The sequence below is a fragment of the Agrilus planipennis genome, unplaced genomic scaffold (assembly GCF_000699045.2).
Source record: "Agrilus planipennis isolate EAB-ADULT unplaced genomic scaffold, Apla_2.0 scaffold146, whole genome shotgun sequence".
In the NCBI taxonomy this organism is placed as follows: Eukaryota; Metazoa; Arthropoda; class Insecta; order Coleoptera; family Buprestidae; genus Agrilus; species Agrilus planipennis.
The window spans coordinates 138,082-152,114 of record NW_020438977.1 but is presented as its reverse complement, the minus strand read 5'-3'; the positions used below and the strand labels follow the sequence as shown (position 1 = coordinate 152,114).

Below are 14,033 nucleotides of genomic sequence, written 5' to 3'. Positions count from 1 at the left end.
TGATAATATTTATAATTGTCTGAAATAAATGCAATTTTAAAGTTTAAATTATTACTTAAACATATTAAAACATTTTATGCTCATTATTAATAGAGATTGAAACTAAATATTTTTTTGTTTCGAAGTTGAAATCAAGGCTAAGTTTTTGGTCAAATTCCAAATTTTCTCTCAAACCGTATACTTTTTTTTAGTATAGATAGTATTTATTTACCTCATGATATGCTACAAAACCTAATTAATCACGAATTTGTAATTTTATGTACTTTTGTCTCCGATTGTACCTCGCAAACATCCTTTAGGACAAAAAATTTTTTTTAGAAAAATACAACAAATTACAATTCGAAGCCAGTCCTGTGCGTGAATTAGCCACGTAGTGTGTACTCTGCAGCTACATCGATCGAGAATGAAATCAGCTGTCTCAGACAAACAAACAATTTACTACTATACCGTATAAATAATGTTTAGATGCCTATTATGATAAAAATTAATCATACAGGGTTTTCCGCCTAAGGCGGTTTCGTCCATAACTCTGTTTGTATACATTCAATAAAAAACAGGTTTTTATAAAAATTGTTTGGAATCACGTGGTGCATATACAGAAAATATTTTCTACTAATATAAGATTTTAAATATAAAACCATCAATTTTATCTGAAAACCATTAGAGATAAATATTTAAAAGTAGAAGGGGCTTTTAATTTCACATAGAAGGGTAGTATTTAAAATAGGTCATTCCATTTGAAAAAAAAGTTATTCGTTTTGTGAGATTATCAAAAGTAGGTCCAACATCTTACTACTAGAGATAGGTAGAGGGAACTGTCAATAAAGTCGACCTAAAATTAAACAAAGAAACCAAAAATATAAGAATATACAGAGTTTTTCATTCCAAATTAAGAAACTTAGATAGGGTCCAGAAGAAATGGAACACCCTGTATGACTGAAAATGTTTTCTGCATATGCACCATATGATTCCAGACATTTATGAGACTACTTTTTTTATTAAATGTTACGAAAAAAACAACCTGTATAAGCACATTTGTTCATCATTGATACCATGCACCACTATGTAAATTATACTTCAACATGTATTAAGAACATGGAAAAAAAACGTAGGTTACGTAAGAAGTAGTAGTTTTATTATGGCAAACTTTTACCAGCATTCAGATAAAAGGAGGAAGAAGTAAGGAAAAAACTAATTATTTACTGATTTTTGCTTATATAACATAATACATAACGTCACAAAAAACTCGAAAATCAAATATACTGTAATGTTCGTGGGTTTAACAAAATTAACTTCTAAGACTGATAACGACAAAAACTATTTATTTACACTAATTATTAAAGAACTTAAAAACACTATTAAATTATTACTAAACTTAGATTATAAATTATTCTATTTATTTACACTACCATTGATATATCACTATTCACTGCGCTATTTATTTCACTGCTATCACTGTCAATTTATTTCTGGATTAACTTCTGCAACGGTTAATTTATTTCTACTCCCTCTCGGCGATCGTCTCTTCTTTTAAATACTCTTTTGTTTACTTTCTGGAACCCTCAAGAAACATTCGGATCGTTAAGTTTTTATTTGAACTGTTTAATTGCTTTCCCAGAACACAGGTACGACACACACATTTACAAATACGGCGCACATGCAGAAAGGCGCCAGCGGCTATTCGGCGAATCGATAAGCCGTCCACGCACACGTGTGCCCGATCGCACACAAACACGCTCGTGCTCAGTACAATACGTAACCCGCGTAAATTCAAAATTCGCGATACTTTTTGAACAGACCTCGTACATGCAACACTCTATATATCCTAAAAATTTCAAATGTTAACATTGTACCTGAACACGTGTTGAAAACATTCATGGGCTTGTTATTCTTTAACCACTACATCAACTTGTTTTCATTTGTCAGCCTTCAGGGGAGAGAAATAACAGCAAATTTCATAAATATAATACGACTTATTCCATCTACTCCAAGGACTCTTCCCTGGAGAAAAAGTCTTCCTATAAGCACTTCAAAAAGATTGTAGTGTATAAGAAATAAGTAACCGTCATTTATTATTTACTTAATGGCAATTTATGCGAGCGTTTGTACTTCCCCCTTTTATTAATCATGAACTTGTGTGATGCGCTTCTCGTTCGACGATTATTTTGCAAAATCACTGTATTCTTTCTTTGAATCGAGTGAAAGAGAAAGAGCGAGAGATGTACGCCGTTATAATGACCCCCATAATTCAGGGTCATTAGGTTAGAGCTTAAGACGAAATAGTGCTGTCGTGTCTTTTGCAAGATTAAGGAAGCTATATATTTGTCGCTTCTGGAAAAAATGAAGGAAAAGAACTCTTACCGAGAAAAAATATACCCTAAATACATCGTGAAAAGGTCAAGTAACGCTACTGCGACATATTGTAAGGTGCTACAGCTGTTCTCTCCACCATCACAAGACTAACTTGTATATATGATGGATGTAACTGTGATATATATATAAGGCAATAAATAATGTAATGAAAATTATTATTATTGAAACGTGGCACAGTGTTGCCTATGAAACACGGGCTAGTCTTGGCAATGAAATATGGCCCCAAAGTTGAAAATCAGCCGCGGGCTAATCGTGGCAACCATACGTGGCCCCGTGTTATCATTCCAGATTCTTACCATGGCTGGGGCACCACTGGTTTACAAGACTGGCCCAAAGTTCTGCAAAGTTGGCCCAAGCCTGGGCCTATTTTGGCCCCGTCATACTAACCTATCTGGGATTAACATTCATTTTTTTTTATATATACATAACAAACTCATTCTTTTTCTATTTTCACATGTGAGCCATCGAAATGCGGTATTGACAAAACACTATTCTATGAAAATAAATAAAAGTAAAACAAAAATACTGGTGTGCAAGAGAAGAAAAAGTAGGGAAAGAGCGAATGTAAAGATAGGAGACGAAAAATTAGAAGTGGCTAATTATTCGGTATTTAGGAAGTCAGAACGGAAGGAGTAGAGGAATATAAAGCAGAGGATAGCACAGGATTGAGTCGCTTTCAATAAAGTAGTCACTTTTATGTTCGAGAACGGCTAATTTAGAAATTCGAAAAAAATTGTTAAAGGTGTATGTTTGGAGCGCGGCGTTGTACGGGTGTGAAACATGATAAGGATACAGTGGATAGAGATAGTTAGAAATGAAGAGGTATTAGAAAGAGTAAGAGAAAAGAGGCTCTATGGAAGGCAATAAGAAGTAGGCGAGATAAGTTAGTAGGACACCTTCTCAGGCATGAAGGTCTAGTCAGAGACATAGTAGAGGCAGAAAGGGGAGTCAGGAAGAGTAGAGGTAGACCTAGATTAGATTAGTGTTCGCAAACAGTTAAAGATGTCGAATGTTCTAGTATTAGTGAAATGCGAAGATTAACTCAGGATAGGAAAGAGTGGAGGTGCGTGTCCAACTAGTCTTAGGACTGACGACCTTATGATGACGATGATGACGTGAACTATCTTAATTATCTGAAATTAGTCACCTATTAAAGCGCTTAATTGTAATTAAAAGACGAAAATGTCTTATTAGGGCTAGGGACTTTCATACACACGATGCTGTCGGTTAACTGTAACTTTTCATTAAAAATCATAAAATTTTTGACGCGTTGAACGGTCTCCCTGACTGGTACATCCTTTTTATCCTTCTCGGTTTTCTGGTCATTTATGAACCTATAAAGTTGACCATTGACAACGGTATCCATCGTAAACTTTGAACAGATTCAACTAATCGCCTTAACAAATATTTACTTTCTTCAAATTGTGTAAGACACCATCATATACATATATAAATATAATAAACACATAAGAACCAGACGGGGTGTTGATACTATTTAAAATTATNCAACCAGATCGACGACTATACTTCACATTTCGAAAGATGTATTAATACATTGCACTCTACTTTTTGTTAAAGTTGATAATATATTTGTAAGACACCATCATATACATATATAAATATAATAAACACATAAGAACCAGACGGGGTGTTGATACTATTTAAAATTATTGTCAGGTATATTATACTTCTAAGATCAACATAATCAATTAGAATGAACGATGTAATCTTACTCACCAATATTGATAATGATAGTAAATATAGTTAATAAATTGACCAGAGGGGAGATGAAGGCGTGCGTGCTCAAATATAAACATAGTTGGCTGGCTGGCGACTACATGATAGTAAGGTGACGACAACAATACATTCTCGACCACAGGAAACCATAAGTACATGTAAGAAACAAATACACTTACCGATCTGTTGATAAGATCATGAGGTAATTATGTACTCACCGGGGTTCCTAGGAACCCCTGCCCTTCTGGAACACTTGCGAAGTGTCTCGCCAGTCTAACAATCGGCAGGTAGGGTTATCCATCAGTCGGTGGATAGTACCTGTAATCATGAGTTTGCGCTCCCGCGCCTCCAGATGGAATTCGCACATACTGGAGACCAACAGGGTAGGACGAACCTAACCCTGTGTCGCTATAGTACCGAGCCCACCCCAAGCAAGGCAAGTACGTACTATAGGCATCACCGGAGATATCTGCGTCTCTCCTGACATACTGGGGTTAGCAGAATACGTGACCTCAGTCACTACGAGCCCAACTGATACGTGACCTCAGTCACTACGAGCCCAAATAAACACCATGGCCACAAAAACGTGTTAACACATAAATATTTCTCGAGAACAGTGCACAATACAATTACATACGTATATATACCAATTATATGTGATCACCTTAATAAACCAATAATATGCTACACATATTATCTACGCACAATTATGCCACACATATTATCTACGCATAATCGCATAATATTCGCATGATAATCGCACATGCAACGCAGCGCAACGCATCGCATCGCTCACCACTGCACTTGTCCACACACAACTATATACTCTATATTCAATCTCACCCTCACATGTTTTTATGTGGTTCCTTCTTTGGTCTTTCGTCACCCTAGCCGAACACATACAAACAAAAACAAATGGGATACCAGTCGCCAGCCTATCGATGTTAAATATGAGATTCAAAAGAAACAAATATGGAAAGGCAATTATTACTGGAGTAAAGTTTTGATATATTCGTTATGATTTATATTTCGTACCTTACAATTGTAGTATTATTATAGTTCGGTTTCGAGTTGAACCGAATTCACTTTTTCCTATCACCTGGCAAGAACGAACCCTTCCAAAGGAAATCTAGTTTCCGTTTCCGTTAAGACAATAATTATGCACATCAAGCAGAGCGGTGACGTATTTGTGTTTATTTTTTATACACAGACACGCACATACACTTTTCTACTCTAACTATACTGCGTACTTTATATTGGGGTCAGTATTATTATGCCACATTGTCACGAACATTCTTAAATTTTATTACAAAGGTGTTATGGAACCCACACGAATTCCTTAGGCGGGTAGTTCTGACGAAAACAAATTACATTTCTTATGGCGTAATTCGTAGTGTATCTCAAAACGGAGAATAAAAAAGATCTTACAATTAAATAAATAAAAATAAAATGAACAGCCCTTTACATCGATGCGATCCAAAAGGGTTCCAAAAACTCTAATGAACTTTAAACAGAAACATTGCAAACAGTAGTTAAAAAGAGTCCCTCCCTTCTTATATACATAGGATTAGGTTAGGTTAGGTTAGAGCCCTTTACATCGATGCCATCCAAAAGGGTTCCAAAAACTCTAATGAACTTTAAACAGAAACATTGCAAACAGTAGTTAAAAAGAGTCCCTCCCTTCTTATATACATCGGGTTAGGTTAGGTTAGGTTAGGTTAGAGCCCTTTACATCGATGCCATCCAAAAGGGTTCCAAAAACTCTAATGAACTTTAAACAGAAACATTGCAAACAGTAGTTAAAAAGAGTTCCTCCTTCCTTATATATATAGGGTTAGGTTAGGTTACAGTCCTTTACATCGATGCCACCCAAAAGGGTTCCAAAAACTGAAACACTGCAAACAGTAGTAAAATAGAGTCCCCCCCTTCCTTATGTACATCGGGTTATTTACGCTATACGACGCGAAAGACTACGGCTATGTTACTAGATTTTAAAGTTTTGTTGTAAGGGTGGATAGAGATCCATATGTGGTACATTTAAAAATTATTTTCATAATGTACAGGGTGTCCAAGAAGAACAAAAAGAAGAGCACTGGTGCGTAAACCCAAGGGTCCCGGGTTCGATTCCCGGCGAGGGTTTTGTCAGCAGCAACAAAAATTTTTCCTCATAAATTTGAGGTAACTTATAGTGGATTAACTAAATAATTGACTATATTAACCACTAAGAATTTAAATGTGTTTCAAATATTTTATTTTAATCTCACTTTTTTCAAGTAACAGTTTCTGTCAGAATCAAAATCGTTTGCATTAATTTCGAGAAGGGTTTCTCTTGCGCCGTTAAAAACATTGTTATGGATGGCAGTGTAATAAATCAAAATATAATAAGTTCATAAATTGGTTAGGGTTGACAGCTAGAAGTCCATCATAAAGTCATGATTTGTAATGTGCAGATCCATCGAGGACTCAAAGCGTTCATTTTATTGTCTTACTAAATGTTTAAAAACTTTTACTCGGAAATAGGTCAGATGGTTAAATCATGAACAATGAACGACCAATGAAACTTGTCATCCATAATTTTTAGGAACCGATTCTTACACTCCACCCCCTTTTTTTACATATTCAAAATTAATTTAAGTTTTGTAGTGTTTTCTTTTTAAGTCAGATGGTTTTCAAAGATAGTTACAGATCAGAAAAACAGACAATAGCAGATACAAATAAAGGGTTCGATGTACTAGGGTCAATTGAAAAGTCCCCGGCCTGACACATAGATGGCGGCACCAGAACTAAATCCATATGATTTTCAGTTAGTCCTAACCTTCAAAAGACGCGTCTATAAATTTGACGGCTGTCGGATCATTAGTTTGTGAATTATAGCATTTTTAGTGAAGCAACTTTTGTTATTGTGAAAAAAATGGATAAAAAGGAATTTCGCGTGTTGATAAAATTTTGCTTTTTGAAGGGAAAAAATACAGTTGAAGCAAAAACTTGGCTTGATAACGAATTTCCGGACACTGCCACAGGAAAATGAACCAGCAAGGATTGGTATGCTAAGTTTAGACGTGGTGAAATGAGCACCGAAGGCGGTGAACGCAGTGGACGCCCAAAAGAGGCTGTTACGGACGAAAACATTAAAAAAATCCACAAAATGATCTTGAATGACCGTAAATTGAAATTGAATGAAATAGCAGACACTCTACAGATATCAACGGAACGTATACATCACATCATTCACTAATATTTGGGTATGAGAAAGCTCTGTGCAAAGTGGGTGCCGCGCGAGCTCACTTTTGACCGAAAACAACGACGAGTTGATGATTCAGAGCAGTGTTTGAAGATGATCACGCGTAATAAACCCGAGTTTTTGCGTCGATATGTGACAATGGATGAAACATAGCTCCATCATTTCACTCCGAAGTCCAATCGACAGTCATCGGAGTGGACTGCACACGATGAACCCGCTCCAAAGCGTGCAAAAACGCAACAGTCGGCTGGCAAGGTTATGGCGTCTGTATTTTGGGATGCGCGTGGAATAATTTTCATTGACTACCTTGAAAAAGGAAGGACCATCAACAGCGACTATTACATAGCGTTATTGGACCGTTTGAAGGACGAAATCGCCGAGAAACGACCGCATTTGCAGAAAAAGAAAGTCCTGCTTCACCAAGACAATGCACCGTCTCACAAGTCGCCGAAACTGAGGCCTATTTTGAAGCAAAGGACAAATCGTACTACAAAAATGGTATCGAAAAGTTGGAGGATCGCTATAATCAGTGTATCACCTTTGAAGGAAATTATGTTGAATAAAAAAAACGAATTTTGCAAAAAAAAATGTGTTTTACTATTTTAGGCCGGGGACTTTTCAATTGACCTGTTACATAGTCCAAGTTTTAAATTTTTTGTACAGTAGCTGTAAGTTAATTATAAAATTCGAAAGGAAATTAAATGTTTATGCGTTCCCCAATTTAACAAATAGCACCGCTGATTAATTTTAGTTGTGCCGCTTTATTCTACAGCAGAATATTGTCCAATACGATCCCTTACTAAAACAGTAACCAATTTCTATAGTAGAAGTGGTTGCACACCTATTTTCAATTAATTCAATAACCCAATAAAATTTCCAATGAAGGAACGATAAAATTTTATTTTTCATAAACATTGAAAACTCTGGAGATTATCTTTATCTTTATAAACTGGAGTCCAAAAAAAATTTAATTTTTCTAGAGTAAATCTAGAGAGTTGGTAACCTTAATCAACACCTCAAACAAAAAAAAACATCCTTTTAAAGTCGTCGCATTGAACAACCCCTCATTACATGTCCACCGTTACCATCCCTTTTTAATATTTCTTTACTTTATGCTGCACTTCACTCAAATAATTAAACAACACAGCGACTGTTGTAAGGGATAAATACGTTTTCCAAGTATTCACAACCTCTCGTTAATTTAATTGCTTTGTTAAACATTAGACGTGAATAACTTCAAGCAGAAAGCTTTTTTTATTATTAAGTAATAAATGGTTTGCATTTCCTAATTTAAATAGAATGCATAATGAAAGGTCATAATCCGGAATAACGAGTAAAGGCAGCGACGGACTTAGAAGGTACCACCAAAAGAGAGGGTTTTTAATAAGAATTTAGGATTTATAAAGGTTCTTAAGTACAAACTAATATTCACTAGACACTTTCAAAACTTTTTCGCTCATGATATTATGGCAGATATCCGGCTCGAAGGACCATACTGGAAACTCACAGATGACGAGCAATACTTTTAAATAAGAATGATACTAAACAGTTACTTTTAATCTTTAACGCAAATAAAGGGATTTAATAGCATGAAGCCTCCTTTATCTAATATTTGTAATAATATAATGTCGCATGCATTCATTATTTCCCACATCTTGAAATACATTTCATTTTTATACGTCCTCGAAAAACCATTTAGAAACAAATTTTTCTTAAGCCTATGTTCAATTACTTTAAAAACTGTTTATTTCAAGTCTGAGGAAATCTTTCGAATTCATCATCATTATAAGGTCGTCAGTCTTAGACTTGAGAAACTAGAACATCCCACATTCGTAACCTTTTGTGAACGGTAATCTAATTTAGGTCTACCTCTGTTCCTCTTAACTCCTGTTTCTGATTCTAATATGTCTTCTTCGAATTAAAAACAGAAAAATTGCTGAGGCAAAATTTTATTCAATAAACACTTCAGGGATTTTGCAGACACTTTTTAATCATAAAAGCGAAGTAAAAAAATTTCATGACAATGACATACTTTTAATTAAAAGCCGGCTATTTTCATTCATTATGAATAAAATTGATTAAATATGAGATATTNTTTTAACCACATACACACCTGCATAACTAGCTGCCTATCCTTCAGGTGCTGGAAAGGCAAAAATTTAAACATTATTCTTTTAATATGCAATAAATATTAAATGATATTTCACGATATTTTTAATAAAACATCAGGATCTATAATTTTAAGTTAATAATAAAAGTGCTATCAGGTAAATATCATTATTCATCCTTTACTTTTTACGAGAAATAATGGCTTATTTACGAAGCAATTTTAAGCAATACAGCATTAATTCTTATCGAATTAAGTACTTTTAAATACCTGAATAAAATTGATTAAATATGAGATATTTAAAAAAAAGGCAAAAATTCAGCACAATTGTCTGCTTTAAGAACAAGGAAGTCCGTGTTGAATTATTACTAAAATTATAAATACTATAAAATATTCAAAGTAATAAGAAAAATTACGAAAAATCAGTCAATGGTAAATTTACTAAGCGACATTACATCAGACTTGTTATAACCCAAGTTCCACTATGCTTAATGTCTTTTTGACATCCAGAACATAGGCCTTAACTGCCTTTTTTGGATTTCAATTCTATCACAATTATGAGCCTAAAGCAAAATCCCTTTGCTGCTGAAAACTTTTAGATTTTTCTTTTAATTCTCTTGTTGGTTTCTGTTGGAAAAATTTTGATTTTATGGTAGGTACAATTGATCTCGACGGATATTAGAAAGTAAACCCATTTTTCGTTTAACTATCGAAACAAATACCGTAATAACATTCTGGAGATATATTGCCGGTGAATGTTTTATTTATACGCCTGTAACAACAGAAGTATACCACTCGTCCATTTTTAAGTAAACATGAAGTAGTTATAAACCTGCTTTCACTCAATAAAAGTGCCTTACGAGCACAAAGTAGCCAACATGACCTTAAAATGAAGGAGATTGTTTAGATTTGTTGGCTTTTTTTAACAGCAGCAGTACAACACTGATAAATGATTAAAGCAATGACATAGATCGTAATTTATAACTAATTGCAATTTTTTATATGTGCCGTTCGTTTACAGACTTGAACAGGCGACCTTTCTAAACTTATGAAGTTGAAAATTTACTGGACATTTTTTCAGTAGCGCAGATTTTATCTGCCAGCGTATCAATAATACAGGTGCCCTACGCAGAAACGCAGAAGTAGACCCGCGCCACTTTCAATTTAGGAAAATTAATAGTTTTTAAGTCTTGAATTGTAGGGTTGTTCGGAAAGTCATTTCGTTTTTTCCCGACAGAGGATTTAATTGTATTCTTTTGCACCCAACTTCACATTTAAGCCGTATAATTTTTATATGCTTTGAGAGCTCATATAGCAAGGCTTGTGTGTGAAAAATTCCAATTAATTCTACGCAGTAGTTTTTGGTTGGTGCCCTTTTAAATATGGAGAGCGATAAGCAGCATTTTCGACATATCTTACTGTTTTACTACAGAAAGGGTAAAAATGCTGTTCAAGCCAGAAAGAAATTGACTGATGTGTATGGAGAAGGTGTGTTGACAGTACGCCAGTGCCAGAACTGGTTCGCTAAATTTCGATCCGGCAATTTTGATGTCGAAGATGCACCACGTTCGGGAAGGCCGGTTGAAGCTGATAAAGACGCGATAAAGGCATTAGTTGATGTGAACCGGCGAATAACAACACGTGAGATCGGATTGAGGTTAAATTTATCAAATTCAACAGTTTATGACCACTTGAAAGGCCTGGGATTATCCTCGAAGCTCGATGTATGGGTTCCCCATGTTCTCACAGAGAGAAATCTGTGTCGCCGCATTGACGTCTGCGATTCGCTTCTCAAACGTCACGAAAATGATCCGTTTTTGAAGCGCATCATCACTGGGGACGAAAAATGGGTTGTATACAACAACGTCAAACGCAAGAGGTCATGGAGCAAAAAAGATGAACCGGCTCAAACCATTTCCAAAGCCGATATTCACCAAAAAAAGGTGATGCTGTCTGTTTGGTGGGATTTTAAAGGAATCGTTTTTTTTGAGCTTTTACCGGATAACACAACGATTAATTCGGAAGTCTACTGTCATCAGCTGGACAAACTGAATGATGCACTTCAACAGAAAAGGTCAGAACTAATCAACAGGAAAGGTGTAGTGTTTCACCAAGACAACGCGAGACCTCACACAAGTTTGGTCACTCGCCAAAAGCTTTTACAGCTTGAATGGGATACAATGCTACACCCACCATATTCTCCAGACCTGGCACCATCGGATTATTATTTGTTCCGGTCACTCCAAAATTTTTTAGACGGTAAAACCTTCACCTCAAATGAGGAGGTCAAAAACCTCCTCGATCAGTTTTTTGCCAGCAAAGACCAAAAATTTTATGAGCGTGGAATTATGCTACTACCAGAAAGATGGCAAAAGGTGTTGGACCAGAACGGTCAATATATAATTTAATAAAGTATTTGTTTATTATACGAAAACTGTCTTTCATTTCCACAAAAAAAAAACGAAATGACTTTCCGAACAACCCTATAAAAACGAGTAGCGTATTAATTAAAGTTGCAGGTTCCATGAAAGTAAAATGTTGCACACGCATTTTGAATCAAATTTTTGAAAGTTCACTGCTCTGATTTATTGTGGCCCCATAGGTACACTCAGAAGTAACTGATAAGTAATAACGATTTTTTTTTAATGTATAAATATATGTAACACAAAAATATTATAATATATGTTTAGTACAACCTCTATGCCTTTATACGACTCTTCGCTAATTCGAACAACGAACACTTGAAGCCACACATAATCCGAGCAAACCTCTTAGTTCGAACAACTTTCGTTCGAGGCAAAAACATTTGGGTGTTTCATTCCCACCGGCCACTAATGCTGATGGGCGGGCAGTCCCTCCGGACTACGCCGGAAAGTAGTGCGGAAGGCCCTCTTCAGCCTGCTTTCAGGAATCGTGGGAATGGGTGGGTGGTGGTTCGGGTGAGAAAGTTGAGACGGACGAAATGAAGACAGAAGAGGATGAAAGATTATCTGTGGAATATTACTACCCCAGCATTTACCTAAGTGATCCAAAGAAACCACAGAAAAACTCGGACCAAGGCAGACGGACCCGGAATCGAACCGGCGTCCTCCCGAATGCTAAGCAATGGTCTAAACAAAATGTTACATTTCGTCAGTCTTCGAAAACGATTACGTTAACAGCTATGAAATGGCGTCAAACTGCATACATATTGTATTATCAATACAGGAACGAGTTAATAATTTTTGAAATGAAACTTCTTTACGCACGGTAGGGTAAGTTCGTTTCATACGAGTTGTTATGTAACGAAATCATGCAACGCATTTCCCCCGCTGTCTGTCCTTATGTATGCTTAGATCTTTAAAACTACATAACGAATTTTAATGCGTTTCTTTTAATAGATAGAGTAATTCAAGAGGAAGGTTTATATGTATAATACATGCATAATATAGTAGAGAAACACTGATAATTCTAGAGGTTTGTAATGTGATGACATAAATAAACACATTTTTTTGCGCTTACATTGCAAACGCTGGTTGAACAATACGAGATAATCAAAATAATATACTACAGTATTGTACATCATAAAAAGGTCTACAAAAAAGTCCGGGATGGTATATGTCTATCTGTTAGGGATAATCCATAATAACCATTTTTTATCCTTTACTTTTTACGAGAAATAATGGCTTATTTACGAAGCAATTTTAAGCAATACAGCATTAATTCTTATCGAATTAAGTACTTTTAAATACATTATGCATTTAACATATATCAATATGGCCCTTACAGCATGTAATTTAAATGAATATTTTCGAAGATATTACAGATTTAAAATGACAAAAAAGCTGTAAATGTTGTATATAAAGACATTCTGTAGTATATTTAGTATGTTCAGGGGGTGACTTTTGAAGATTGAAGAAAGAGGGTAACCTATGCTAATGATAACATGAATTTGAAGAGACACGTAACTTTCAAAACATCGTTGCACCTAAATGAAAGGTTATAAAGGTTTTTTAAATTTTGCTATTTTGAATACATATAATAGGTAATTTGGGGGGGAGGGGGAGTGAAATGGGGCAAGACATGTTCCCCTTAGCGAGCGAGTTGCGGAAATCTCTCATTTTTGAAAAATAAAAACATCAAATTTTGAGGTTACTGTAATGACAACCTGTCCTACATAGGACACAACAGGTACAGTGTAAATGAAACAACAATTTGCGTTTTTAAGCAACACGGCATTGATCTTTTTCCAATTAAGTACTTTTAAATACCCTGTGCATTTTAATATAGATCAATATGACCCTTTACAGCATGTAATTTAAATGAATATTTTCGAAGATATTAGAGACTTAAAATGCAGGGACATGGCGGTTGCGGCGGTACCGGCCGGTTTGTATTGTCTAATGACAAAAAACCGTGATTGTTGTATATAAAGACATTTTATAGTATATTTACTATCAGCATTGCACCCGTGCGAAGCATAGTGTACAAATAATACCATTAAACCAATTCCTTAACCCTTATCCCGGTATGTTTGTGTGTTTGAAAAAGTTTCACTTCAGTAGCGTGTTGTATAATTACACGTTGTATTTTTTT

At 35.3% G+C, this 14,033-nt stretch overlaps 1 protein-coding gene across 2 annotated transcripts in view; it reads right to left on the bottom strand.

The window, feature by feature from the left end:
• The window catches only part of LOC108737705 (rap1 GTPase-activating protein 1), a 385,828-nt gene that overhangs the window by 274,849 nt on the left and 96,946 nt on the right, over nt 1-14,033 (bottom strand). The window lies entirely within an intron of this gene.